The sequence below is a fragment of the Lynx canadensis genome, chromosome B4 (genome assembly GCF_007474595.2).
Source record: "Lynx canadensis isolate LIC74 chromosome B4, mLynCan4.pri.v2, whole genome shotgun sequence".
Lineage (NCBI taxonomy): Eukaryota > Metazoa > Chordata > Mammalia > Carnivora > Felidae > Lynx > Lynx canadensis.
Window position 1 is genome coordinate 42492691 of NC_044309.1, and position 27325 is coordinate 42520015.

At 43.3% G+C, this 27325-nt stretch overlaps 1 long non-coding RNA gene across 3 annotated transcripts in view; it reads left to right on the top strand.

Annotated features, from left to right (window-relative positions):
• LOC115518221 overlaps positions 1–27325 on the top strand; it is a 52715-nt gene that overhangs the window by 2469 nt on the left and 22921 nt on the right. For 2 of the 3 annotated variants that reach the window (XR_003970196.1, XR_003970195.1), the window contains exon 3: positions 13180–13645. The exons of the other annotated variant lie outside the window; for it this stretch is intronic. This is a non-coding gene — a long non-coding RNA (uncharacterized LOC115518221). Of the gene's footprint in view, positions 1–13179; positions 13646–27325 lie in introns of those variants that run through there. 3 annotated transcript variants of the gene reach the window in all.

The following is a 27325-nucleotide window of genomic DNA, read 5'->3' on the forward strand; positions in this document are numbered from 1 at the left end:
GATATATGAACGTACAATAATAAGAACTCTTCTTATAGAGCAGGCTCTAGAGTGTAACTGAAGCCTGTCAGTTACAAAGCATCGCGGTAAAAATCCCCAAAAAGGTACTAAGTCACGTTTGACCCTTTGGAATGAGATGGGGGTAGGGTAGACATCATTTGGTGGCTAAAATTACATACTGCTTGAAGTGAGTGGTTTACCGCGTGTGATCACGTCTAGAAAGACTTTAAATAAGGTTGCTTCTGGGAATTCTTTGGTACCTTGCATGGCTGGCATTTCAACCTGCCAGATTTTCTCCTGAACTTTTTAATAGTCTCGCTAAGGGAAGAAAACCTGGGGAAGCAATTGCTCTTCCTTAGCATACTTTCCAAAAGATGAACATTTTGGAAAATTTTTAAAGTCAACCCATTTTTTTTAATTTTATTTTTAATGTTGATTTATTTTTGACAGAGAGAGAGACAGAGCATGAGCGGGGCGGGGGGGGAGCAGAGGAGAGAGGGAGACACAAAATCCAAGCAGGCTCCAGGCTCTGAGCTGTCAGCACAGAGCCCGACATGGGGCTCGAACCCACAGACCGCGAGATCATGACCTGAGCCGAAGTCAGACGCTCAACCGACTAAGCCACCCAGGCACCCCAGTCAACCCATTTTAAAAGATGATGCATTTATATGACAATTATTAAGACTATCTTTTTAAGTTTATTTTTATTTATTTTGAGAGAGAGAGAGAAAGCAAGTGGGAGAGGGGGCAGAGAGAGAGGGAGACAGAATCCCAAACAGGCTCTGTGCTACCAGCACAGAGCCCAGTGAGGGGCTTGAACCCACGAACTGAGAGATCATGACCTGAGCCAAAGTCGAGCTGGACCCTTAACCGACTGAGCCACCCAGAGGTCCCTGTTAGGACTATTTTAGAAAGACATTAGAGGAAGCTCTGTAACAGCAAGATATGAAACACAGAAATTAGAGTGATTATTTTTTTTTAATTATTTTTAAAACCTCTATACCTATCAAGAGCAAAGCCAGTGTGCCCCTGCCATCCCAGACCCCTACCCAGCTCCCCCTGCCACGTATTTATTTAATTTAATAATTAGATTTGACTCCTTACTTTGTTTTCCATTTCAAAAATCACAGGACTGTCTACCTCTGTTAATTGTGGGCTTCTACTTACGCTGATCTTGTCATTATTAACATACCATATATCATGGGGACGCCTGGGTGGCTCAGTTGGTTAAGCGTCCGACTTCGGCTCAGGTCCTGATCTCACAGTTCATGGGCTCAAGCCCCATGTCGGGCTCTGTGCTGACAGTTCAGAGCCTGGAGCCTGCTTCCGATTCTGTGTCTCCTGCTCTCACTGCCCCTCGCCTGCTTGTGCTCTGTCTCTCAATAATAAATAAACGTTAAAAAAAAATTTTTAAAGATACCATATATCATGGTTGTTGTTTTAATTTAAAAGAAGTACATGCCCACAAAACCTTGCAACAATATGGAAATCAAAGGACAAAGTCTCTTAAATTTTGGTGGTAAATAAGGATAAGCAAAGGTTTAGATGGTTGTTTGTGTTGTTACTGGCATTAAAAACAGTGACTTTTCTTTTGACATGGTCATTTTGACATAGCCAGATATAAATGGCTCTGAAAGTTTGTCCTATTTCATATCTATTAGCTACACTACAGTTAGCTCCTTGCATGACATCTCTCTTTGCCAATTATTGTGACAGTTAAATTAGATCATATGTTCTAAGCTCTCGGCAAGGCATTGGGCTATGGAGGGAAACATCCAGTTCTTCCCTACTATGATTGTCTCCTGTGGGTCTCATTACTACTCACATAAAACACTTCAGTTCTGGTCACATGTGTAGAGGTTTTTCCTCACACCAAGCAATTTTCTGTGGCATCACTTGGTTGTCCTACAGTTTAATTCAATGCGGACACTATACCTGGAGATAGTGTCAGATTCTACAGGTTAGGGACTCAGTCCCATTAGACCTCCCCATCACACACACACACACACACACACTTCAGAAACCAGTCAAGCCCTGGTTATACCTGTACTTTTTTTTTTCAATGTTTATTTATTTTTGAGAGAGAGAGAGAGAGAGAGAGAGAGAGAGAGAGAGACAAGAGTGCGAGCAGGGGAGGAGCAGAGAGAGAAGGAGACACAGAATCCAAAGCAGGCTCCAGGCTCTGGGCTGTCAGCACAGAGCCCGACCAGGCACTCGAACTCACGAACCATGAGATCATGACCTGAGCTGAAGTCCCACTCAACCAGCTGAGCCACCCACGCGCCCCTATACCTGTACTCCTGGCCAGTTGACTGTAGATCAGAATTCCAATGTCCCCCTCTTTGGGTTTGACTAATTTTCTGGAGCAGCTCACAGAAGTCAGGGAAACACTTGTGTTTACCAGTTTATTAAAGAATATGATAAAGGATATAGATGAACAGTCAGATGAAAAGATACATAGGGCAGGTCTGGGGGGTTCCTGAGCGTAGGAGTTTCTATCCCCCTGGAATTGGGGTGAGTCACCCTCCCAGTGGACATGTATTCACCAGCCCGAAAGCTCTCTGAACCCCCTACTATGGGGATTGTGTGGAGCTTCCTCACGTAGGTGTGATCAATTATTAACTCCTTTTCTAGCCCCTCTCCCTGCTCTGGAGGGTGAGGGGGTAGGGCTGAAAATTCCAAGCTTTTAACCATGGCTTGGTCTTTCTGGTGACCAGCCCCCATCCGGAATCCACTCATTAACCTGAAGAGTCACCTCTTTAGAACAAAGGATGTTCCGAGTGCTCTCATCACTTAGGAATTTATAAGGGTTTTAAGATCTCCGTGTCAGGGACAGGGTCAAAGACAAATATTAGAACAATAGATGCTCGCAATGTTCTTATCACCTGGGAAATCACAAAGGTTTTAGGAACTCTGTGCCAGGGACTGGGCATATAGGAAATACTAAATAATTGGGAACTTGCCGTTATTTAAATACATTGATTTGTGGGGCAGATGTTATTATCTAGAGATAAGTTTTCTAGGTCATACAACTAGACAACTAGAGCATGCTATAGCTGGCCTATGATCGGTGTCTTTATACCATAACCCTCTTTCTTTCCTTTTGTTTTACATTGTTCTAGTAGACAGATCAAGAGGTTCAGAATTCAAAAGCAATTAGGTGAAACCAATCACAGTGTTAAAAAGATAACCTACATTATTATTCACCCACTGGGTTTTAGTTTAGGCTCAAGAGGAGATCGAGAAGGAATATGGAGTTAGAAAACTAAGCCTAGGGGCTCCTGGGTGGCTCAGGCGGTTGAGTAACCGACTCCTGATTTCAGCTCAGGTCATGATCTCATGGGTTTGTGAGTTCGAGCCCCGCGTGGGGCTCCGCACTGACAGCGAGGAGCCTGCTTGGGATTCTCTCTGGGTCCCTTTCCCTCTGTTCCTCCCCCGCTTGTGCTCACTCGTGCGCTCTCTCTCTCCAAAATAAATAAATAAACTTAAAAAAAAACAAAACCTAAATCTAAAGACTGTCAAACATCCTTGCCCTCTAGCCCTATGTAACTCTTCAGCTTGTTATGTTAGGAAATACCATGGAGGTATGGAGGTACACAAACATCACTTATACAAACTATGATGGGAATCAGATACATAGTTCTTTTTTTTTCATGTTTATTTGTTTATTTTACGAGAGAGAGAATGCAAGCAGGGGAGGGGCAGAGAGAGAAGGAGAGGGAGAATCCAAGGCAGGCTCCACACTGTCCGCACAGAACCCGATGCAGGCTCAATCGTCAGACACTTAACCGACTGAGCCACCCGGGCACCCGGGAAGTGATACATTCTGTGAGGGAAAATGAGCAAGGGCACCTGGGTGGCTCAGTCGGTTACGTGTTGGACTTCAGCTCAGCGGTTCGTGAGTTCGAGCCCCAAGTGGGGCTCTGTGCTAACAGCTCAGAGCCTGGAGCCTGCTTCTGATTCTGTCTCCCTCTCTCTCTGCCCCTCCCCTGCTCATGCTCTCTCTCTCTCTCTCTCTCTCTCTGTCTCTCAAAAATAAATATACATTCAAAATTTTAAAACAAATTAAAAGAAAGCAAGGTAAAGACATAGATGTTGGAATAGGAGGGTAGGGTTGCATATTCTAAATACTGTGGTCAGGGAAGGGCTGTCCAGCATGAATTCAAGCAGAAACCAGAAGGACAATAAGGAGCGAACCATGAGAAGATCTGAAGAAAGCGTTTCAGATAGAGGGAAGACTAGATGTAAAGGTCCTGGAGTAAAAAGGCTTAGCAGATTAGAGCAGGGGGTCCATAAAGTTTTTGTAAAGAGCCAGATAGCAAATATTTTAGGCTTTGTAGGCCCTTTGTCTCTGTTACAACTATTCAACTCTGCTGTCATATGTTAAAGCAGCCAGAGACATTATATAAACAAACACGGCAAGGTTGTGTTATAATGAAACTTCGTCTTTATAAATCTTTTTTTTAATTTTTTTCATGTTTATTTATTTTTGAGAGAGAGAGACTGAGCGTGAGTGGGGGAGAGGCGGGGGGTGGGGTGGGGAGGACACAGAATCTGAAGCGGGCTCCAGGCTCTGAGCTGTCAGCACAGAGCCCAACGTGGGGCTCGAACTTATAAACTGTGAAATCATGACCTGAGCCAAAGTTGGACACTTAGCTAACTGAGCCACCCAGGTGCCCAGCAAGAATTTTTTTTTTTCAATGTTTATTTATTTATTTGGAGAGAGACAGAGAGCACGAACAGAGAAGGGGCAGAGAGAGAGTGAGAGAGAAAATCCCACGCAGGCTCCGGGCTGAGCGTGGAGCCCAATGCAGGGGTCAGTCTCACAACCTTGAGATCATGACCTGAGCTGAAATCAAGAGCTGGATGCTTAACTGACTGAGCCACCCAGGTGCCCCCAAAAGGCAAGAATTTTTTAAAATGAACATCTTGAGAACCACCTCCCTGCTTGCGAAATAGAATCTTACAGGTAACGTAAGAGTCTCCTCTAGCTTCTTACCATGCTAGACGTCTCCATGTTTCTGAATTTTTGTCTGTCTAAGTGAAAGTCTTATTAAGAGATATGACGGTATGAATATAGTAGAAAGGGAAAATTTGATGATATAAGGGAAATACTTTCAGGTCAGAATTCTTGAGTAAGGTAAGAGGGAAAGGGATCTAGGTCTCTAGCCGAGAGGCCGGCCTCACCAGATGGGAGCAGGAGACACAAGCATTTCAACGGGGGGGGGGGGGGGGGGGGGGGGTGGTGCTGAGTGTTTGGATTCAGACACGGTCAAGTTAGTAGCCTTGGTAGTGAAGTAGGAAGATGAGGAATTTCTCGTCTCCGGTTTTCAGTGAAATTAGAAAGGAGATTATCATTTGAAGAGTGAGGAAAAGGTGTGAACTTGTTTTCTTGCAGAGTAGGGAGTGAACTGATTTCAGACAAGAAGGCTTTGTGGGGCGCCTGGGTGGCTCAGTTGGTTAAGTGTCCGGACTGGATTTTGGCTCAGGTCATGATCTCATGGTCTGTGAGTTTCAGGCCGGAGTCTGGCTCTGCTCTGGCAGCACGGAGCCTGCTGGGGATTCTCTCTGTCTCTCTGCCCCTCCCCTGCTCGTGTTCTCTCTCTCTCTCTCTCTCTCTCTCAAAATAAATAAGCTTAAAAAAAGAAAGCTTTGCAGAGCAGTGCTGAGAGCCCACTTAAGATCATCACCTAATCTAAATTAATCCCCTAAACAGGGTTGTGGATTTTTCCCCAGCCATTTGTTTAGTTAGTGAGTGCAAGCAAGCAGAGTAAGTAGAGTTGGAATTCACCAAGGGCTGGGATCTTACCAAGGAATACAACGGGAGGGGAAGGAGTGCCAGAGTCGCAGGTTGTGCAAAGGAGCCTGTAGAGGGACGAATGAAATGATTCAAGCTGGGTGATGTCAGAAATAAAAACAGAAAAGTGCTCATCAGTGAAAAGTTGATGGGGTCGATGGCTTAGAGATCCTACTTGCATTACGAATTGTTAGGGGCGCCTGGGTGGCTCAGTCGGTTGAGCATCCAACTTCAGCTCAGGTCATGATCTCACACTCTGTGAGTTCGAGCCCCGCGTCAGGCTCTTTGCTGACAGCTCAGACCCTGGAACCATCTTCAGATTCTGTGTCTCCCTCTCTCTCTGCCCCTCCCCTGCTCATGCTCTGTCTCTCTCTGTCTCAAAAATAAATTAAAAAAAAAAAAAAAACACTAAAAAATTTATGGGGTGCCTGGATGGCTCAGTCGGTTGAGCATCCAACTTCAGCTCAGGTCATGATCTCACGGTTTGTGGGTTCGAGCCCCGCATCGGGCTCTGTGCTGACAGCGTGGAGCCTGGAGCCTGCTTTGGATTCTGTGTGTCTCTCTCTCTCTCTGTTCCTCCCCTGCTCTCACTGTCTCTCTCTGTCTCAAAAATAAATAAAATTAAAAAAAAAAAAAAAAAAAGAATGCAGAGGAGGTGATGGACAGTGTGAGATGCCAGAAAGAGGTTTTGGAAGGAATACATCTATCATTAATGGCCAGGCCTGGGGTGTCACCATGGGATTAAGTGACTGAGGTGGGTTGGAAAATAAAATGACTGGAAATGAGTAAACAAGGAACTGAGAGCCCAGCACATTGTTTCCAGGGATGACAGAGTGCCTAGGAATGATGATGGTAGGAGGGGTGTAACCAAGAGAGTGAATCAGGTTTTAAAATGTCCAGGGAATGAGGGGAAGTAAGCCAGGAGATCAGCAGATGATTACAGTATCCTGATGGCATGTACCTCAAAGGATCCGAGTCTTGAGAAACTGGACGATGAGAAGTAGTTTGGAAGCGACACTGTGGAGCTTCGTTAAGAATTACAAATGAAATGCTAACCCGGGCCGTAGTACTTTGACGGGAGTGAGAAACTCTGACTCGAAAGTTCAGAAAGGGGCTCATGGAAAAAATGGCATTTACGGGGGACTTTGAAAGGTGAAATGAATTTTGAGAGAAATCGTTTTGGAAAGATATCACCAGCCAGAGAAAATATTATTACGAAAGAAGAGGGAGTTAACACCGACTGTTCCGCCCATGACTGGTGTTTCTGCCTTTGGGCCTGTTGCTGTGTTGTTAACTGCGGTAGGGTGTCAATAGGCCACTAGGTGGCAGTGCATATCCTTGAGGATGTACAGTCCTCCTTGGGACTGTGGGTTTTTGTGAAGGCTGGAAATGAAAATCTAGCCCCAGCACTGCCGAGGGGAGGCAAGTGATGTGTGGATTGGTGTATTTAGTAAGGCTTCAAAGTGTTGTCACGGTCTTAGCATTAAAGGGGCAAAGCCGTCAAGAGAATAAACTTGAGAACATTTAGGCAAAAGATCAGGAAGAAGATGAAAGGAAGCGGTCTCCAGACAAAGGTATGATGTGTCAGAAGTAAAGGCCGCACTTTCTTATACCATATACACAAAAATAAACTCAGTGAATGAAATACCTGAATGTGGAAACTGAAGCCATAAACACTTCTAGAGGAGAGCATAAGCAGTCATGTCTTTGACATCAGTCAGCCTTAGCAACATTTTCCTAGATCCGTCTCCTCCGGCAAGGGGAACCAAAGCAAAAATAAACTCTCGGGACTACACCAAAACAAAAAAGATTTTCACAGAGAAGAAAATCATTAACAAAACGAGAAGGCAACCTACTGACTGGGAGAGGATGTTTGCAAATGGAGATGTGGTGTCTATATACAATGAAATAGTACTCTGCCGTAAGAAAAGAAAAGATCTTGCCATTTGCGAAAACACGGATAGACCTAGTGGGTATTATGCTAAGTGAAATAAGTCAGACAGAGACAAACAAATACCATATGATTTCACTTCTATGTGGAACCTAAAACACAAATGAACACACAAAGGGAAAGTGGACACACAGCGACAGAGAACACACTTCCGGTTGCCAGAAGGGAGGAGAGCACGAGGATGGGCAAAATGGGTGAGGGAGAGTGGGAGGGACAGGCTTCCAGTGATGGAATGAATCCATCATGGGGATGAAAGGCCCAGCTTGGGGAATAGAGTCAACGGTATGATAACAGTGTCATATGGTGACAGATGAACTTCACTTCCTGTGGTGAATGTAGCTTGTCATTCAGACTTGTGGAATCACTTTGTTGTATACCTGAAACTAATGTAACACTGTGTGTCAACTCTACTTAAAAAAAAAAAAAAAAGAAGTAAAGTCCCAAAGAAGGAAGCACAGCGAAGGGAAGAGACTTGCGGACCTGTGGTAACAGGGCGGGAAGTGGGTACCAGAGCAATACTGAAAGACAGAAGCAGTGGTCTCCTCCTCCTCCTAATTTTTTTTTTTTTTTTTTACTTATTTACTCACAATTTGGAGCAGTTTTGAAAAACTACATACCCTTACACATTTTTAAGTTAACAGCTAAGAAAAATTTTCTATGTTTAAATAGCTTCCGGGGATTAATTTTTCTGCTGTCTAGTATATGAAATACGTGCTTTCAGGGCCAATGCTGGACTTTCCAGTGCCTTTGTGCAAATTTGGAAATGAATTCCCTGGGGAAAAAAAAAGAATGGGCAGATTTTCTAAGGATGGGGCCCTGTGCAAAGAAAAAAGGCGCATCCCCTGTTGGCCAAGGAGCAGGGCCTGGCCAGCGGGATGCAGACTATATTTCAGCCTCTACTTACCCCAGGAAACTGCACAACTAGGTTTCACCCTCCACCTGCCGCTCAACCACACAGCCATCCACACGGCCTTGTAGATTTTTTTGGCGTATAAAAACCTTTGCAGAAATACAGACTAAATGGAAAAGCCAGGAAGCCCACTCACACTTATGTTCTGTCAGAAAAAGTCTTAAGTTGTTTCATTTCAAATAAAAATGCTAATTTATATCCCTGTGTCAACCATCATACTTAGTTCTAAGACAGACAGATGCTGTGGAACTTTGCTTCGGGTTTCTTTGCCAGTTGCTGCTTCTAAAACGTTAGCACCCTTAAGACTCACTTGGGAGAGTCACTTGTTAATACAAATTTCGTGGTCCCACCCTACTGGCATTCTGAGACTCGGCAGGTCTAGGGAGGAGCTGGACATTTGCTTGTCTACCAAGCTCCCAGGAGATGCTCATGTGGTCCCTCCATGGATGATCACACTTTGAATAACACTGGATGAAATAAGGCATTGGCTGCTTTAATATTTCCCGTCAATGCCATAATGACTGTCAGAGTGCTGTCCCTGAGGAGCGATGTGCTCTCAGATTTTGCCTGTTGCACCACTGTAAAAATTTAAGATAGGTTAGAGATTAGCTTTTCTCTTGCCGAGTAGGTGAAAGTAGTGACAAGTGGGAAAGAAAAAAGAGCAAACCTTTTTTTTTTTAAGTTTATGTATTTTGAGAGAGAGAGACAGAGAGAGCCTGTGTGTGAGCAGGGGAGGGGCATAAAGAGAGGGAGAGACAGAATACAAAGCAGGCTCCATGCTGTCAGCATAGAGCCCAACTCGACGCTCGAACCCATGAACCATGAGCTCATGACCCGAGCCGAAGTCAGATGCTTAACAGGCTGAGCCACCCAGGTGCACCAAACTAGGCGCACATTCTTAAGAAAAGCAGTCTTGTGAAAGAAAACACATGAAAGTTGGAGATCAGGAAAATTATTTCATTAAAAATGGGTTGGAAGGGCTAAGTGAAATAAGCCATACAGAGAAAGACACATACCATATGTGTTCACTCTTATGTGGATCCTGAGAAACTTAACAGAAACCCATGGGGGAGGGGAAGGGGAAAAAAGAGGTTAGAGTGGGAGAGAGCCAAAGCATAAGAGACTCTTAAAAACTGAGAACAAACTGATGGTTGATGGGAGGTGGGAGGGAGGGGAGGGTGGGTGTTGGGTATTGAAGAGGGCATCTTTTGGGATGAGCACTGGGTGTTGTATGGAAACCAATTTGACAATAAATTTCATATATTGGAAAAAAAATGGGTTGGAAGGGAAGGAAGGGGTGAGTAGGTCCTGCGTAGGGGATTTTTGAGGCAGTGAAACCATGCTGTATGATACAGAGGGGAGATACAAGTCATTATACATTTGTCCAAACACCAAGAGTAAACCCTAATGTAAACTGTGGACATTGACTGATAATGATGTGCCACTATAGGTTCATCAACTGTAACAAATGTAACATTCTGGGGAGGGATGTTGGTAATGGATCTTGAAACAAACAAACCAAAAAACAATAGGGGCGCCTGGGTGGCTCAGTCGGTTAAGCGTCGGACTTCCGCTCAGGTCACGATCTCATGGTTCTTGGATTCAGCCCCTCATCAGGCTCTGTGCTAACAACTGAAACCTGCTTCCTGAAACCGGTTTCGTATCCTGTGTCTCCTTGGCTCTCTGCCCCTCCCCCACTCGCGCTCTGCCTCTCTCTCTCTCAAAAATAAATAAACATTAAAAAAGAAAATTAAAAAAAACAAACCAAAAGCCCTGTCATCAGGAAATAAATAAGCACTGCAATTGACACAACTATCTTAAAAGGGTGTAACCCATGTTGGGTTGCCTAGTGTCCAGAGTGGGAGGTAAGGGGTTACCCAAGGAAGTGATGAAGTCATTTTACTGAGCAAATGACACTCTTTGATTTCCAACGCTACAAACAAAGAGAAAGGCCCCTGAGGAAAGTCCACCTGTGGGATGAACTGTCTACTGACCTCTGGCAAGGAACCTTCACTTCCGGGGCTTTGTGGCCCTCGGCACCAACAGCTCAGAACTTTACGATTTCCAAAGCACTTTAATATAGGTTATTTAATCCTCTCAATAACTCAATGCCTAGCTCTGATGCTACAGAACTAATCCATAAAGCCCAAATCAGCCAAGGTATACAGGTTTGTAATAGGCCCTTTCACTTTATACAATAAATTCTTTCAAACATCTGAAGCTGCAAAGTATAAAACGAATTCTTTGTCATAATGGAAGCTATTGTATACTTAAAACATAACGATTTATGACTTTTTCGATATCCACTAGCAGATTTTCTTTTATAATTATGTTTCATTCACTTCCAAGTATTTTTTCCTATTTTTCATTGCTGTAGCTGAGAGAGATGGATGGGGGCGGGGAATGACCCAGAAGTATGGTGGGTGACTGGGACAATGTACACGTGTAATCGACACAGATAATTGAAAATTAATAGCATCATATTCCTCAGCCTAAGGAGAAGACACGGAGAGCTTTTATTTACTGATAATTGCATTAGGTACTTTGCCACTTTTTCCGATTTAATCCTCTTGACAATGTATGAGATGGAACAGAACTTCAGCTCCCTGGTTAGGGTTGTTGCCAGAGAAAATAGTTTTTCGGTGTAGGTGTGTGTCAAACGTTGCATGGGCATATTAACACTATAAAAAGTATTCATTATTCATTTGAAATTCAGAGGTAACAGCATTCTGTTTGTTCAGTTTTTGCTAAATCTGGCAACTCTTCCCTGTTTCTGTTATCCCTCGTGCTTAGAATGAATTACTTTTCTTCAAAAAACTCATTGCAAAAAAAACACACAAAACCACACATTGCAACACATTACACTCCTTCAACGAATTGCCTAGCTAATAAAGGCCTATCTCCGAGATACTGCAGGTGCAGTTCCAGCCAGCACGGTAAAGCATATATCACAATCCGCTAAGTCGGATGAATTTTATGGTTTCCCGGTGCATATAAAAGTTATACGTACACAATACTATAGTCTATTAAGTGTGCGCCAGCTTCATGGCTGAAAAACACAATGTACATTCCTTAACTAAAAAAATACTTCAGAGGGCTCCTGGGGGGCTCAGTTGTCAAGCATCCAACTCTTTCAGTTCCGGTCATGATCTCACAGTTCATGAGTTCCAGTCCCACGTGGGGCTGACAGGCAGAGCCTGCTTGGGATTCTCTGTCTCCCTTTCTCTGCCCCTCCCCGGCTCATGCACTCTTGCTTGCTTGCTCTTTCTCTCGAAAATAAATCAGCTTTTTTTTTTTTTTTTTAATACCGTAAGGGCACCTGGGTGGCTCAGTTGGTTAAGTGTCCGAATTGTGATATTGGCTCAGGTCATGATCCCGGGGTCATGGGATCGAGCCCTGCATTGGGCTCTTCACTGAGTGTGGAGCCCGCTTGAGATTCTCTCTCTTCCTTCTGCTCCTCTCCACCCCGCTAAAATAAATTTTAAGAAAAAAAGTTCTTTAGGGGTGCCTGGGTGGCTCAGTCGGTTGGGTGTCCGACTTCAGTTCAGGTCATGATCTCACAGTTTGTGAGTTCAAGCCCCGCTTCGGGCTCGGAGCCTGGAGCCTGCTTCGGATTCTGTGTCTCCCCCTCTCTCTGCCCCTCCCCTGCTCATGCTCTGTCTCTCTCTCTCAATAATGAATAAACGTTTAAAAAATTATTAAAAAAAGAAAAAAAAGTACTTTATGGCTTAGAAATGCTAACCATCCTCTGAGCTTTTTGCTGGTGGAAGGTGTTGCCTTGATGTTGATGACTGATCAGGGTGGTGGTTGCTAAAGAATGGGGTGGTTATGGCAGTTTCTTTCTTTCTTTCTTTCTTTCTTTCTTTCTTTCTTTCTTTCTTTCTTTCTCTTCCTTCCTTCCTTCCTTCCTTCCTTCCTTCCTTCCTCCCTTTCTTTCTTTCTTTCTTTCTTTCTTCTTTCCTTCCTTCTTTCTTTCTTTCTTTCTAGTTGTAGGCCCAATGTGGGGCTTGAACTTAAGAATCCTAGATCAAGAGTTACATGCTCAGGGCGCCTGGTGGCTCAGTTGGTTAAGCGTCTGAGTCTTGACTTCAGCTTAGCTCATATCTCAGTGTTTGTGAGATCAAGCCCCACATCAAGCCCTGTGCTGACAGCATGGAGCCTGCTTGGGATTCTCGCCCTCTCCGACTCTCTCTGCCCCTCCCCTTCTAGATCTCTCTCTCTCTCTCTCTCTTTCTCTCTCTAAAAATAAATAAACTTGGGGAAAAAAAGAGTTGCATACTCTACCAACTGTGCCAGATGGGCACCCGTGGCATTTTCTTAAAATAAGAAAACAGTGAAGTTGGCCCCATTGATTGACTCCTTTCACAAATGATTGCTCTGGAGCATGCGATGCCCGTTTGATAACATTTCACCCACAGTACAACTTCTTTCAAAATTGGAACCAGTCCTCTCACACCCTGCTGCTGCTCTATCAGCTAAGATATATGTAATGTTCGAAATCGGTTGTGGTCATTTCGACAGGCTTCACAGCGTCTTCAACAGGAGTAGATGCCATCTCGAGAAACCACTTTCTTTGCTCATCCGCGAGAGGCAACTCCTCATCTGTTCAAGGTTTATCTTGAGATTCCAGCAACTCGGTCGCAGCTTCAGGCTCCACTTCCGATGTAGTTCTCTTGCTGTTTCTACCACACCTGCAGGTCCTTCTCCACCGAGGGCTTGAACTTCTCAAAGTCATCAAAGAGATTTGGAATCACCATCTTCCAAACTCCTGTTCACGCTGATACTTCACCCCTTTCCCATGAATCACAGATGTTCTTAATGGCATCTAAAATGGTAAATCCCTTCCAGAAGGTTTTCAATTTACTTTGCCAAGATCCATCAGAAGAATCACTGTCTATGCTAGCTAAAGCCTCATGAAATGTATTTCTTTTTTCTTTTACTTTTTTTAATGTTTATTCATTTTTGAAAGACAGAGAGAGACAGAGCACAGGCAGGGGTGGGGCGGAGAGAGAGGGGGACACAGAATCTGAAGCAGGCTCCAGGCTCTGAGCTGCCAGCACAGAGCCCGACGCGGGGCTCGAACCCAAAAACCATGAGATCATGACCTGAGCCGAAGTCGGACGCTTAACCGACTGAGCCACCCAGGTGCCCCACAAAATGTATTTCTTTTTTTAAATGTTTTATTTGTTTTTGAGACAGAGAGAGACAGAGCATGAACAGGGGAGGGGCAGAGAGAGAGGGAGACACAGAATCAGAAGCAGGCTCCAGGCTCTGAGCTGTCAGCACGGAGCCTGACGCAGGGCTCGAACTCATGGACCGCGAGATCGTGACCTGAGCCAAAGTCGGACGCTCAACCGACTGAGCCACCCAGGTGCCCCCAAAATGTATTTCTTAAATAAGACTTGAAGTAGACCTATTCTTCGATCCGCACCCTGCAGAATGGCTGTTGTGCTAGCAGGCATGAAAACAGCAGGAATCTCGTCGGACATCTCCGTCGGAGCTCCTGGGTGACCGGGTGCGTTGTCAATGAGCAGTCGTGTTTGGAAAGAAGACTTTTCTTCTGAGCAGTAGGTCTCAGCGGCGGGTAAAATATTCAGCAAACCATGTCGTAAACAGACGTGCTGTCGTCCAGGCTTTGCTCTTCCAGTTACAGAGCACAGGCAGAGTCGAGTTAGCAGAATTCTTGAGGCCCTGGGACTTCCAGAATGTGCACGAGCACTGGCTGCAGCTTAGTCACCAGCCGCATTACCCCTTGCAAGAGAGTCAGCCTGTCCTCTGAAACTTCGAGGCCAGGCACCGACTTCTCCTCTGTAGCTCTGAAAGTCCTAGGTGGCATCTTCTCTGCGTAGAAGGCCGTCTGTCTACACCGAAGATCGGTTGGCTGTTTAGCGTGGCCGCCTTCATGAATTATCCGAGCTAGATCTTCTGGACAAGTTGCTGCAGCTTCTACGTTAGCACTTGCTGCCTCACCGTGCACTTTTATGTTATAGAGATGACTTCTTCCCCTAAACCCCCTGAACCAACCTCTGCCGGCTTCACACTTTTCTTCTGCGGCTTCCTCGCCTCTCTCAGCCTTCATCGGATTGAAGAGACTTAGGGCCTTGCTCTGGATTAGGCTTTGGCTTAAGGAAATGTGATGGCTGGTTTGATCCTCTATCCAGACCACTAAAACTTTTTCCATTATCAGCAAGAAGGCTGTTTCATTTCCTTGTCATTTCTGTGTTCACTGGAGTAGCACTTTCCATTTCCTTTTCATTTCCGAGAATTTTTCCTCTGCATTTATAACCCTTTGATGTAAGAAGCCTGTCTGAAGTTTGAACATGCCTTCCTCACTAAGCTTCGCCATTGCTAGCTTTTGATTTAAAGTGAGAGACGTGCAACTCTTCCTTTCACTTGAACAATTAGAGACTATTGTAGGGTTATCAAGTGGCTTAATTTCAATATTGTCGTGTCTTGGGGAATTTGTGTCTTGGGGAATAGGGAGGCCCAAGGAGAAGGAGAGAGTTGGGGGAATGGTCAGTCGGTGGAGCAAGTCAGGACGCGCACATTTATCCATTAAGTTCACCATCTTATACGGCGCGGTTTGGGGCACCCCAGAACAATTACAGTAGTAATATCAAAGATCACCGATCACAGGTCACCAAAAGAAGTATGGTAATAACGACAAATTTTGAAATATTGTGAGAATTACCAAATGTGACAGAGATATAAAGGGAGCAAATGCTGTTGGAAAAATGGTGCCAATAGACTTGTTCAACGCACTGTTGCCACAAACCGTCAGTTTATAAAAAACACAATATCTTCAAAGCACAATAAAGCAAAATGCAATTTAAAAAAAAAAAAAAAGGTATGCCTGTAATTTTGTCCTACTGACGATTATATTGGCAGAGGAGCCAAAAGTTAGAGGCGGAGGGTTGTTAATGCTTTAGATAACTTTTACAGGACTCTACTGCGGGAACTGTAGGAAATCCCAGAAATTTACCTTCTACTATTCCAAGATTTTTCTGAGGCTCGAGTCCTCAGTCCTAACTTCAGTGGAGAATGATTTATTTCTCTTTACCGATCAATCTGATGAATAGACATGTTGGTGAAGTCTTACAATGAGAATTGTAAATTTTTTAAATTGGAAGAGACCTTACAGATTATGTAATTTTTGCAGTTTCCAGAACCGGGCTCTGACTCTCTCTTTATTTATTTATTTTTTTTATTTTGTTAAGTTTATTTATGTATTTTGAGAGAGAGTGAGAGCAAACACAAGTGGCAGAGGGGCAGAGAGAGAGGGAGAGGGAATCCCAAGCAGGCCCAGTGCTGTCAGTACGGAGCCTGACATGGGGTTCAAACTCAGGAACCATGAGATCATGGCCCGAGCCAAATCAAGCGTCGGACATTTAACCGGCTGAGCCACCCACGCGCCCCTGACTCTGATTCTTAAGCAAGAGCCATTGTCTCCAGGACTTTGCAGGTGGGGTTTCCCATGCCTACTGCCAGGGAGTGTCAGCACACCTTACCTTTCCCCTTTTCTTGCCTATGCTCCCTCCCAGACACCTCTCCCTGTCTGAGTACCAAACATTCCAAATGTTTTTTGTTCTTAGGTTGTAATATGTTATCTATGGCTCCAAAGTGGCAGTGATAAAGGAGAAGGAAAGTGATATGGAACAATTAGAGATGAAAATAAACATGCCCCAGACATGAGATAATCCCCTTGGTGAAACTGTGACAGGCCTGAAGAAGTATAGTTCTTCCCAGTGAGGGAGAGAGAGACAGGGAAAGGTCAGTCTGCACAGGCTCCTTGTAGTGGCTAAACGTGAGGTTATTCTTCCAAAACCAATGGGATTCAAGGCCGTGAATGCTAAAGGACAGTAAATGTCAAGTTAGTCAGCACCTGATCTCTAATGAATATGTAACCAAGTTGCCTTTGTTGTGGAGAAACAAACTGAGATTAGCTGAAATATTTTCTAAAAGGCTTTCTTCTACGAGGAGGGTCACCAGCTCTCAGAAAGGGTTTTCTCCATGATCAGATAGGACATGTCTAGAAGCTTACAGTGGCTTTAATCCATAACACATCTCTATGGGTATACAGAGATTAGTGCCAAAGACTCAATATATAATAGTTGATCAGTAAATGTTTATTGAATAAACACCCCCAGGTCAGGTTCTGTATTATTTTTCCTGCTTTGTCACAACTATTTCTATGGATTATTTTTGTTGTCTGTAGTTTAGGAAAAACAAAATCGAACAAGTAATCATACCATCTGCCTCTCAGGGAAATTTACTTGAAAATAGAGGTTTACATCAGATGTACGTATTAAGTCCTTTCGTGCCTGATATTCTTTTTTTTTTTAGATTTCATTTATTTAAAAACAAATTTAAAAAAATTTTTTTTAATGTTTATTTTTGAGACAGAGAGAGACACAGCGTGAGCAGGGAAGGGGCAGAGAGAGAGGGAGACACAGAATGTGAAGCAGGCTCCAGGCTCTGAGCTGTCAGCACAGAGCCCGATGCGGGGCTCGAACTCACGAACTGTGAGATCATGACCTGAGCCGAAGTCGGATGCTTAACCGACTGAGCCACCCAGGTGCCCCTAAAAAAAAATTTTTTTTTAATGTTTATTCATTTTTGAGAGACAGAGAGAGAGACAGAGCATGGGTTGGGGAGGAGCAGAGAGAGAGGGAGACACAGAATCCGAAGCAGGCTCCAGGCTCCAGGCTCCAGGCTCTGAGCTGTCCGCACAGAGCCCGACTCAGGGCTTGAATTCACTGACCTGATCACGACCTGAGCTGAAGTCGGACGCTTGACTGACTGAGCCACCCAGGCGCCCATGTAAGATTTATTTAAGTAATCTCTACATCCAGTGTGGGGCTTGAACCACAACCCCGAGATCAAGAGTCGCGTGCTCCTTTGACCGAGCCAGCCAGGCTCCCAATCTTTACCTGATATTCTGAGCCCACCTTCCAGGCATCACCCTCTGTTAGTATGAAAGCCCCTAACTAGTTTTAGTAATCTTAGTAATCTTTCTAAAATTTGTGTTCATGTTATTAGAGTGCTGAACCTGCTAGCTGTCTTTGTGGTACTCAGAATAAAGTCCAAACTCCTTCACCTAGCATATTAAGCCTTTTGTGATACGATCCCTACTTAACTTCCCGGCCTCTTCTCATTTCCTTGGCCCTCTACACCTCAGCCATGCAGACATTTTGGCAGGTTCACAAACATACCATACTCTATCCTTCGAGCTCTTTCTCACACGGTACCCTCAACCTAGAACACTATTTTCTCCTATCTCTCTCCCTCCTAAATTGTCAGGCCTTCAGGTCTTTCTCAACTTATCTTCTCAAAGAGGAAACCTTCCTGGTCACTACCACGCCCTTCCTTCTGCCTGAATTTTGTATTTCTTCCCCAAGTCCCCCATGCAAGACCGGAAGTCATGCACTGCTGAGGGTGTGGGGGGAGTTTATTCACATAACTCTGTTGTGCATGGTGACATGGGGCGTGCAGACACGTTCTGCACAGTCATGTGGTGTCATCATGGGAGTTGATGAGTCTTTTAAGTCTCCCGTGTTTCCATCTCTCATAAGTCTGATAATTCAGTAGTGACATGGCCTATTGCCATTCTGCCCCACACGAGGGCTCCTTTATAATTCTAGGCCCTGTACTGAGTGCTGGGAGAAAACAAAGGGAAACTAAAGAAATTAATGTGTATATTCAATTTTAAAACATAACAAGGTTGTGGATAGTCCCATAATGGAACTGTAACTGTCAAAAAAAAAAAAAAGTTCTGTGTAAGTACTCCAGAGAGATTATTGTTTCTGGGCATTGGAAAGAGCACAAGTGGAGGGACATTTGAGCTGGGCCTTGAAGGGATGGCTACTGGCGGATACGGTAAATAACCATGTTCCAGACAGAGAAAATATAACACAAAGAGCATAAAGGTAGTCTGTGTGACCCGATTAGATAGGAGTGAATGAGGAGGCTGGAAATAAAGTCAATGGTGGAGGGTTTTGAGTGCTTCATTAATCAATATGAATTTTATATTGTAGGCAGCAGTCATTGAAGAGGTTTGAGTACAACCAGTGATACAATTAGTTCTGTTTAAAAATATTTTTCACTATTATTTTTTACTACCAAACAAAGCACACCTATTCTTTTTTTTCTCTCTTCATTTGTTCCACAAAAATATACATCAGATAAAGCAAATGGCCTCTATAATCCCACTCACTAGAGTTAACCATTTCGTATAATGCTCCATATTTTTCCTGTGCACATGTGCATGTGTTTATCTATCTCATTCATTCCTAAGAATGAGATCATTCCTGTCTTTTATGTTTGTTTGTTTATTTATTTATTTATTTATTTATTTATTTATTTATTTTTAATTTTTTTTTTAATGTTTATTTATTTTTGAGACAGAAAGAGACAGAGCATGAACGGGGAAGGGTCAGAGAGAGGGAGACACAGAATCGGAAGCAGGCTCCAGGCTCTGAGCTGTCAGCACGGAGCCCGACGCCGGGCTCGAACTCACGGACCGCGAGTTCGTGACCTGAGCTGAAGTCGGCCGCCTAACCGACTGAGCCACCCAGGCGCCCCTATGTTTATTTATTTTGAAAGAGAGAGAGCGCGTGCACGCACCAGCAGGGTATGGGCAGAAGAGAGGGAGTGAGAGAATCCCAAGCAGGCTCTGTGCTGTCAACACAGAGGTTGACGCAGGGCTCAGTCTCACAAACCTTGAGATCATAATCTGAGCCACAGTCAAGAGTCCCGATGCTCCACTGACTGAGCCACCCAGGCACCCCAGAAAGGAGATCATTCTAACCATGCTTTTGGCCACTGCCTTTTTGGAAGTAATAAGTATCTTCTATGAGGAGGCAGATCATACAAACATGATCAACTGCAACAAAAACGTGAGCATATGTAACTATATCCTACTTCACTAATAATATTCAACATAGAAATGATATCCTATTTTTACCTACGAGACGAGACAAATTTAAAAGAATGATCAATATTTAGTTTTGGCGGGGATATAACAAGACACTCTTTATGGATGTGGTGGGAATAAGAATCAGGACTTTAGGAAAGGGAAATCTAGCAATTCTATTCAGAATTTAAAGTATATCTACCTTTAAGGGACACCTGGGTGGCTCAGTCAGTTAAGCATCTGACTCTTGATTCCGGCTCAGGTCATGATCTGGCGGTTTGTGGGCTCAAGCCCTCCACCGGGCTCTCTGCTAACAGCACAGATCCCTGCTTGGCATCTTCTCTGTCACCCTTTCTCTCTGCTCCTCTCCCACTCCCAAGCATATGTGCGTGCTCTACCTCTCTCTCAAAATAAATACGCTTCAAAACTTTTTAAAAAATCTGTATCTACCTTTGAGATAACAATGTCGTATCTATAAACTTTTCCTATAAGATTCTCTGAGAGACGTTCATAGTATAAATGCACAAAGATGTTTATTGCAGACTTATTTGCGATAGAAGTGCATCCTAAAGGAACGATAAATTGTGGTGTCCCCTACCATATTATGGGCTACTGTGTAGCATATCGAAATGCACTGATACAAAAAGAATGTTTTTGGTATGTTGTTAAAAAATACCCGAGTGGTAAGATGGTATATGTATTTATAGAAACCGTTCTAAAAATCGTACATCTAGACAAGCAGAAAGCATGGGTATGCATTCGTCTATAACGTGTGTATGTATATGTGTGCTCATGTGTTGTGTATTACACCCCCAAAGTTTAACCCTTGTTAATCTTGAAATTGAACAGGAATGCAGTGTGTCTTTCACTTTTTGCTTTTCATATTTTTAAGTAAAAAAATACATTTACAAAAATGAACATACGTTATTTTAAAAATACACAGTGAAGAAGGGCACCTGGCTGGCTCAGTCAGTAGAGCATGTGATCTTGATCTCAGAGCTGTGAATTTGAGCCCTGTGCTGGGCATAGAGCTTACCTGGAAAAAAAAAGAAAAAAAGGTAAAATATACAGTAGAGAGAGGCGCCTGGGTGGCTTAGTTGGTTAAGCGTCCGACTCTTGATTTCGGTTTACCGTGATGATCTCACGGTTTGCAGGTCGGAGTCCTGAGACGGGCTCTATGCTGACAGCATGGAACCTGCTTGGGATTCTGTCTCTCTGCCCCTCCCCCACTTGTGCTCCTGTGCACGAGTATGTGCATGCTCTCTCTCAAAATAAATAAATAAAGGGGCTCCTGGGTGGCTCAGTCGGTTAAGCGTCCGACTTCAACTCAGGTCACGATCTCGCGGTCTGTGGGTTCGAGCCCCGCGTCGGGCTCTGAACTGATGGCTCAGAGCCTGGAACCTGCTTTGGGTTCTGTGTCTCCCTCTCTCTCTGCCCCTCCCCTGTTCGTGCTCTGTCTCTCTCTGTCTCAAAAATAAATAAACGTTAAAAAAAAAATTTAAAAATAAATAAGTAAATAAAACATTAAAATATATATATACAGGGAAGAAGCATATACCTAGACATGTTTCCTTTTTTCTTTTTTTAAAACCATTTTTTTTTTTTTTATGTTTATTTTCAAGAGAGAGAGACAGAGTGCAAGCAGGTAAGGGGCAGAGAGAGAGGGAGACACAGAATCCCAAGCAGGTTCCCAGCTCCAAGCTGTCAGCACAGAGCTGCACTCTGGGCTCGAACTCATGAACCGCTAGATCATGACCTGGGCTGCAGCTGGATGCTTAACCAACTGAGCCACCCAGGCGCCCCTACCTAGACAAGTTTTCAAGTCCATATATATACTTATACTTTATTCTTTTTAATAAGGACATAGTATTTTATTGATATCTATACTGTTTATTCTTTCTGCAGTTATTGAGAGCCTACTCTACGGCAGATACCAAGCCGGGCATTGAAGGAAACAACAAGCACTTAAAACAAATTAACAGAGAAGGGTCTTCTTTAGGAAGAGTGAGTAGGGAAGTCCTTTCTCAGTAGTGACATGGAACCTGGGACCTAAAAAAAAATATGCTAGCCATGGGAGAAAAAAGCATTCTTGGCAGAGGGAACATATATAGACAGCCCTAAGGTGCAAGAGAGCTTGGTGTTTCCTGGGGAATTGAAAATAATATCGATGTAGTTGTGACTGGTGTGTTAGGGAGAATATATAGTGCAAGGTGAGATTATAGGTAACATTTTTTTTTTTTAAGGTGGCTCCACACCCAATGTAGGGCTTGAACTCAGGACCCTGAGATTAAGAGTTGTGTGCTCTACTGTGCTGACAGCTCAGAACCTGGAGCCTGCTTCAGATTCTGTGTCTCCCTCTCTCCCTGCCTCTCCCCTACTCACACTCTGTCACTCTCTCTCTCTCAAAAATAAACAACATATACAGGGGCGCTTCGGTGGTTTAGTTGGTAAAGCGTCCGACTTTGGCTCAGGTCATGATCTTACAGTTCATGAGTTCAAGCCCCCCATCGGGATTCGCACTAACAGTGCAGAGGCTGCTTCAGATCTTCTGTCTCCCTCTCTCTTCTCCCCTCCCCGGCTCCCACGCACGTTCTCCTTCTCTTTCTCGAAATAATAAATAAACATTTAAAAAAAAATAATAAAATGAATGTTTACAAACTTTACATGTATTGCAAGTGTCTATTTTCTTTTTTTTTTTTTAATTTTTTAAATGTTTATTGTTTTTTGAGAGAGAGAGAGAGCACAGGTAGGGGAGGGGCAGAGAGAGGGAGACAGAATCCCAAGCAGGCTTCATGCTGTCAGCACAGACAGGCACCCTGCAAGTGTCTATTCTCCAAAACCTTAGCCAGGCCTGGGGATTGTCAGTCATCGTAGTTTTTAACAATCTCGGTAGGGAGAACAAAAGCAAAAACAAAACCCTTTTTCTTTTCATTTGTTTTGTTCCTAAGTTTGGATGTCTTTTTGTTTTGGCCATTACTGAATCTTCCTGTACACGTGCTTGTTCCTGTGCTTGGCCTGTTATTGTCTTTCATTGTTCACTTTCTTTTATTGCTATGAAAGAGCTCTTTGTATATTATGAAAATTAAGCCTTTGTCATATGAGTTGCACACTTCTTTGCCAATTTTTTTAAATTTTATTTATTTATTTATTTAGTTTTAATTTTTTTATGTTTATTCATTTTTGAGCAAGAGAGAGTGCGAGCAGGGGAGGGGCAGAGAGAGAGAGAGAGAGAGAGGGAGGGAGACACAGAATCAGAAGCAGGCTCCAGGCTCTGAGCTGTCAGCACAGAGCTCGATACGGGGGCTCGAACTCCTGAACGGTGAGATCATGACCTGAGCCGAAGTCGGACGCTTAACCAACTGAGCCATCCAGGGGCCCCTTAATTTATTTTAATTAATTAATTTATTTATTTTGAGAGAGAGAGAGAAAGAGCAAGTCAGGGAGGGGCAGAGAGAGGGGAGAGAGAATCCCAAGCAGGGTGCGCACTGACCCTATCCAGGCTGATGCAGGGCTCAAAGCCGCCAGCCATGAGGTCATGATCTGAGACAAGTCGGATGCTTAACTAACTGAGCCACCCAGGTGCCCCAGTTTTTTTTTTTTAATTTGATCATGTTTTATCACATAGAGAATTTTAATTTTAGGGGCACCTGGGTGGCTCAGTTGGTTGAGCACCCAACTCTTGATTTTGGCTCAGGTTATGATCTCACGGTTCTTGGGTTCAGGCCCCACACCGGGCTACCTGCTGGCAGTGCGGAGCCCGCTTGGGATTGTCTCTCTTTCTCTCTCTCTGCTACTCTCCAGCTTTCACCCCCTCCCAAAATAAATCAATAAACTTAAAAAAATGGAAAGTTTTAATTTTTTGTGGTCATGTTTATAAGGTTTACTCTTTATAACTTGCATGATACAGGTTTTGCTGAGAACAGATCTGTATTTTAAAAAGGCGATTATAGTGATAATGAAGTATATGATTATACCTGGGGAAATTGAAGAAAATGGGACCAGTTGGTATTCACTGCAAATTGAAGCAGTGACTGACTATGAGCGTGGGGAATAGAAGACAGATTTGAGGGATCTTTTTTATTTTTTTTTAAATATAACAGCTTGATTGAGATACAGTTCATAGCATATAATTCACCTACTTAAAAAAAAGTGTTACAATTCAAGGGTTTTTAGTATGTTCCCAGAGATTCACAACCATTAATCAATGTGAGAACATTTCATCACCCCCAAAGGGGCCCCACAACCATTAGCAGTCTTTCTGCATTCCTCCTTAACCTCTCCCAGCCCTTGGCAACCACTAAGGTACTTTCTGTCTCTCTAGATTTGCCCATACTGGACATTTCATGAATGGAACCATAAAGTACAAGACCTTTTGGGACTGGCCTCTTTGACTTAGCATATTTCAAGGCTCATCCATGTTGTAACATGTACTTCTTTCCTTTCTGTGGACAAATAATATTTGATTATACGATGATAATCCTGCACGTGTTTATCCATTGATAGCTTAATGAACACTTGGGTTTTTTTTTTTCCATTTTTGACTCTTATGAATGATACTGTTATGAACATTATTATATTTTTTTTTATTTTCAGAGAGAGAGAGAGAGTATATGGCAAGCAGGGAATGGGGCAGAGGGGGAGAGGGAGAATCCCAAGCAGGCTCTGGGCTGTCAGCACAGAGCCTGATGCGGGGCTCAATCTCACAAACCATGAGATCATGGCTGAGCTGAGATCCAGAGTCAGACACTTAACCAACTGAGCCATTCAGGCGCCCCTGTTATGAACATTCATGTGCAAGTTTTTCTGTGGACATAGGTTTTCAATTCCCTTGGGTATTTACATTGGAGTGAAATCGCTAGGTCATACAGTAATTCTGCGTTTAATTATTTTCCAAAGCAGTGCACCATTTTACATATACAACAGCCATATGCGAGGATCCTCATTTCTCCATATCCTTGGAACAATTGTTATTTTGTCATTTTTATTATAGCTGTTCTAGTGCATATAAATTGGCATCTCAATATGAGTTTAATTTGCATTCCCTCAAAGACTAAAGATGTTTCTTGCTTATTGGCCATTGGTGCATCTTCTTTGAAGGCATGTCTGTTCAAGTCCTTTGCACATTTTTAATTGGATTATCTTTTGTTGAGTTGTAAATTCTTTTTTTTCTTTTTCTTTCTTTTTCTTTTTGGTGAGCTCTGTGCCCAGTGTGGGACTTGAACTCACAACCCCAAGAGATCACAAGTCGCATGGTCTACTGACTGAGCCTGCCAGGTGCCCCGAGTTGTAATCTCTTGTATATTCCGTTTATGTTCTTTATCAGATATATGAATTATAGTTTCTCATTGTATAGGTTGTTCTTTCACTTTCTTGATGGTATTCTTTGGTGTTTTGTTTTTGATGGTATTCTTTGAAACACAAAAGTTTTATGTTGATGCAGTTCACTTTATCAAATTTTTCTTTCCTTACTTGTACTTCTGATATTATAACACAAAAAGCTTTGTCTAACCCAAGTCAAAAGTGTTTATATTTAGATTTGTGAACCATTTTGAATTAATTTTTAAGTGAGGAAGGGATTCAACTTCATTTTTATGTTCATGGATATCCAGTTGTAACGGCACCATTTTCAAAATAAACTTTGATCTTATCAATAACTAGGCCAGTATTGAGGGACATTTTTTAAAACTTTTTCTTTCTTTTTTTTTTAATATTGCCGAGAGAGAGAAACAGAACATGAGCAGGGGAAGGGTAGAGAGAGAGGGGGACAGTAGAGAGAGAGGGGGAGAGAGCTGTCAGCACAGAGCCTGACGTGGGGCTCGAACTCATGAACCGCAAGATCATGACTTGAGTGGAAATTAGGTGTTCAACAAACTGAGCCACCCAGGCGCCCCTAGGGACATTTTTTTAAAGCAGACTTAAAAGTACTTGACAGTTGGAAAGTGAAGGAGACAGAAACATCAGAAATTTTAGTTTAAGAACTAACATTAACTTCATTAACCATTAATGGTAACTTCATTAATCAAAGTGGAGAAATCAATTAGGGGAGGAAAAGCAGAAGCAGATTTGGAAGATCTGTTTTGAGCATACTGAACTTGAGGTACTTACAGGGTATCCAGGTGGAGATTCACAGCAGGCAATTACAAATTTGCTATGGAAATCAAAAGAACGTTTGGAGTAAAAGCCAAATTTTGAAGTCCCTTCTGTGAGTGAGGTTGAGACCACTTGAGAATCGGTTCAAAGATGAACCTGATGTTTAAGAGTCATTGAAGAAGAGCCCAATGGAGAAAGAAAAAAAGTAGAAAGTAGAAAAGTTGAAGACTACCTAGAAAATGGTATGAGAGCTGAGAGAGATTGAGGTTGTGGGGGGTGGGGCTCATTAACAGTTTAAATGATGAAAAGAAGGAGGCACCTGGGTGGCTCAGTCAGTGGAGCATCGGACTTTGGCTCAGGTCATGATCTCATGGTTTGTGAGTTTGAGCCCCGTGTTGGGCTCTGAACTGACAGTGTAGAGCCTGCTTCATATCCTCTGTCTCCCTCTCTCTCTGCCCCTCCCCAGCTTGTGCACTCTCTCTCTCAAAAATAAATAGACATTAGGGGTGCCTGGGTGGCTCAGTCAGTTAAACGTCTGACTCTTGGTTTCTGCTCGGGTCATGATCTCATGATTCGTGAGTTCAAGCCCCACGTGAGGCTCTGTGCTGACAATGTGGAGCCTGCTTGGGATTTCTTCTCTCTCTCTCTCTCTGCCCCTCCTGTCCTCTCTCTAATAAACCTAAAAATAAAATTAAATAAATAATCATTATTATTTTTTTTTTAATGATGAAAAGAGTATGCATTGGACGATAGCTAGGAAGGTCACTGGTTTTACATTAGGTTATTCATGTCTTTTGCACCCGAAGCTTCAACAGAGAGGTTGCAGTGGAATGTGGGGAAGAGTGCTTGAACCTTCAAGCAAAAAAACGTTTTTTCCTTTGGAAATTATTGCTAAAGACTGTACCTACCATCTTGGTAGCCTCAAGGAAGGAGCACAAGGAGGGCAGAGTGCTTTTCTTTTGCTCTAATCCTGTCCCTATACTCCAAAACTTAAAACAGCTCAGATAAGCCTGGAATGTCATAGCAAGACTTTCCAAAGACGAGGAACGAAAAAAAGAAAAAAAGAAGATTGCAACTTACGATTAATAGATATTTCTCTTGGGGCGCCTGGGTGGCTCAGTCAGTTAAGCGGCTGTCTTGGGCTCAGGTCATGTTCTCTTGACTAGTGGGTTCGAGCCCCGCGTTGGGCTCTGTGCTGACAGTTCAGAGCCTGGAGCCTGCTTCCGATTCGGGGTCTCCCTCTCTCTCTGCCCCTCCCCCACTCGCGCTCTGTCTTTCTCAAAAAATAAACCTTAAAAAATTTTTTTTAATACATACTTCTCTTTCAGTGAAGTGGTTCACTGAAGACTTATCTTCCTGAGAAGCTCTTGGCCTCGTTCCATTTATCAGAGGCCAACTGTCCCTTGTACCTCTTGGGAGGGTCCTCAAACACATCAAACTCAAAGTCTCAGGGAACGAGGTCCAGTTTCCTCGTACATATGTGTAAGAGCTCTGGTTTCCTTTTTCTGGACTTAACCTCTTTTCTCCAGATAAAAGAACGTCTACTTCTTTGAAGGAAACCATACCTTCTCACAAGTATGTCGCCATAGGCACAGGCCGTAGCCTATTTCCATAAAATAAATAAAAGTTTCAGTCATACCAAAGACATCGCTAAGTAGCAGGTGT